The sequence below is a fragment of the Lissotriton helveticus genome, chromosome 12 (genome assembly GCF_964261635.1).
Source record: "Lissotriton helveticus chromosome 12, aLisHel1.1, whole genome shotgun sequence".
Taxonomy (NCBI): Eukaryota; Metazoa; Chordata; class Amphibia; order Caudata; family Salamandridae; genus Lissotriton; species Lissotriton helveticus.
In genome coordinates this window covers 825,081,951-825,084,746 of record NC_136073.1, presented here as the reverse complement: position 1 = coordinate 825,084,746, position 2,796 = coordinate 825,081,951, and the positions used below count along the sequence as shown (strand labels likewise).

The window sequence follows — 2,796 nt, the reverse complement described above, 5'->3', positions numbered from 1 at the left end:
CGTCATATATATATTATTTCGTTTTCCTACTCGTAAGAGAGGTGATACAAAGTTTCTTCTTCATGTGTTGCAGTTAGAGAGGTAAATGCCCAATGTAGCAGTCAGAATCCTCCGTCTTCACACCCAGGCACAAACTGCCTGAGGTTTGAAGGCTGGCTGATAACCCCCCCAACCCCCCCCCCCCCCCCCCAACCCCCCCCCCCCCCTATTCTGCAGACTCAGATGACGCAATCTTATCTGAGACTCAGACAGGACAAGTGCATGGGGATTTAACAAAAACCCTTGTAGTTATTCTCCTCTGCAAATGCAACATAAAAGAAGCATCCCCTGTGATCAGCTGCACACCAGCCACATGACCCTGTTTTCCCATTTTACCAAAGTATTTTTATTGCCACTTAATTTTACAGTGTATCTTTTGGAAACTGTTTGCTTTACAAATGTGTGATGTCTGTTGAGGGCTTTTTATTGACATCCTCCAGCTCCATGCCCAGCTAACATAAGATGGCCACCGGGAACCTTCTTTCAGCTCATCTCTGTCAGGCGACAGTCGGCTGTCTAGCCATCAGCAGCCGTCTCTATGGTAACAGCAGCCTCCTGCGGTTAGGGAAGAGCAATGGGGAGATGCAGGGATGGAGCTGGAACAAAGCACAGCTCTGCACAATAGGATTCACCTAGAATACATCAAAGGAAGGTGACGTATCACACACGGCCAGGAGGGAATAAGAAACGCGCTTAGATAATTAAAAAAAAAGCAAACAAAACAATTATGTAATACAATACATGCTACAGTATAAATGATAGGATAGCATTATTAAAGGTGAAAACAAAGCAAGCGATGGTGGTATAGTGGTTAGCATAGCTGCCTTCCAAGCAGTTGACCCGGGTTCGATTCCCGGCCATCGCAGCGGCTTTCTTTTTATTTGAGGTTTTTTTTTGCATTGTATTGCTGTCATGATTTGTTGTGCATTACATTTTTTTCATGCTGTTTTATTGGAGTATCCCAATTAAACGGATAAAGACATGAGAAATAAACATTATGACCTGTTCTTTTTTTCAATACACAAGATAAGCACAATTTTCAATGTATTTCTTACTCTGCGTTCTCTCTCCTCATTTTGGCAATAAGAAAGTGTATAATTGGAATTTATGGATTTTAACAACACGCCAGGAGATGACGTGTGTTACGAGTGTTATTCGCATATATAGGGCAATTCTGCAGCATTCTAGCGAACTCCCCTTCGACTGGACAAAGTGGTGACATAATCTGGGTTGACAGCATGTAACCAGGGCAAGGAGCCCTCAGTCATAGGCACTGGAAGTATGGGTGCGGGGAAGCTACAGCACCCCCAAAATAACCGTGCGGGGATTCAGAAGGTGAATGATCAATAGAAATGAATTTCGAATTTTGTTTTTAGCTTATCACATTCGATGTTCCAAAGACAGGGGTCAGGTGTCGGCGATGTCTTCTGACATATTGCTGCTTATTTGTTTTATATTGAGACTGGTATTCACTTTTCTTTCTCTTCCTGCAAAGTGGGAGAATTTTGTAAAGTGAACTGTGTGACCAACTTGCTGGGGTACCTGCAGTGTGAATGGAAAGGCTGTAGAATATAATTGTTTTCGAATACACAACATTTAAATGCCTGTAAATGAACTCTACAAATAGTTCACAATATGTCAGCAGTTACAGAAACAAAAATGAAGCACTTTCTTGTGTATTTCTGAGTGTGAAAAAAATGTTTATATCTACCAGGAGGAACATGTTCATAACAATCATGAGGAGAAATGTCCTTAGAAAACATGGAGAAAATGTTCCTAGGAGCCAAAGAAAATACTACCCATTAAAACTATGATAAAAATGCCAAAAAAACAAGAGTAAAAGTCTATAGCAATAATGGATAAAAAAATGTCTTTAGCAACCAGGAGGAAAGATTCCCATAGCAATGATGAGGAAAATTGTCCAATAGCAACCAGGTGGAAAAATGCAATAGTAATTTTAATAAGAAATGTTACTAGGAACAAGGAGAAAAAAATGTCCACATCAACCAGGATGAACCATGCGGAAAAAGGCAAAAATTAACCAAGAAAAAATGGATGTAGCAATCACAAAGAAAATATTTATTTCTAACTAGGAAGAAAATGTTAGTAGGAATCATCAGGAAATGTGTCCATAGCAATCAGGTGGAGAAATGTTCATTGCAACCAAGTGGAAAAATGTCAATAGCAGCATGATGGTAAAAGGGCATATGCACCATGATAAAAACATATATAGAAAGCAGGCAGAAAAATATACATTGTATCCCTATATAGAACAGAAAATGCCCTATGCAATCATGAGAAAAACAAGTCCCTGGCAACCACGGAGAATATGCTTTAGAAACCAGGAGCAAAATTACCAGCGCAATCAGGAAGAGAAATGCCCACATCAAACAGGGAGAAAAATATAATATCAACTAGGATGCAGACCGTCTATAGCATCTCTTTCCTATTTCACCGAGTATTACTAGCTTGGAAAGGGAGAGAGATTTCTATTTGGATCCAGGATCCGAGATACTGTCTCCCAGGTTGCTAATTCTCACACAAAGGCGTCCCGTAACCCTTCACTTCATGGTCACTATCTCTCTAAACTCAGAACCTCGAAGAGGAGAACCGCATTAGGTCCTTAGTGACCCTCACACACCCTAGTGTGATGCTTCATCATCGGGTCCCATCCCGGTCCCTATAAGCCAGGATGGGTTCAACCATTTTGCAGGGAGCATTTCTGATATTATTTCCTTTGGGGTCTACTGATAAGAT

General features: G+C 40.8%; 1 non-coding gene across 1 annotated transcript; it reads left to right on the top strand.

Annotated features, from left to right (window-relative positions):
• The first annotated feature begins 832 nt into the window (after positions 1 to 832).
• TRNAG-UCC (transfer RNA glycine (anticodon UCC)) lies at positions 833 to 904 on the top strand. The gene has a single exon. It is a non-coding gene; the product is annotated as a tRNA-Gly (tRNA).
• Positions 905 to 2,796: the final 1,892 nt, after the last annotated feature.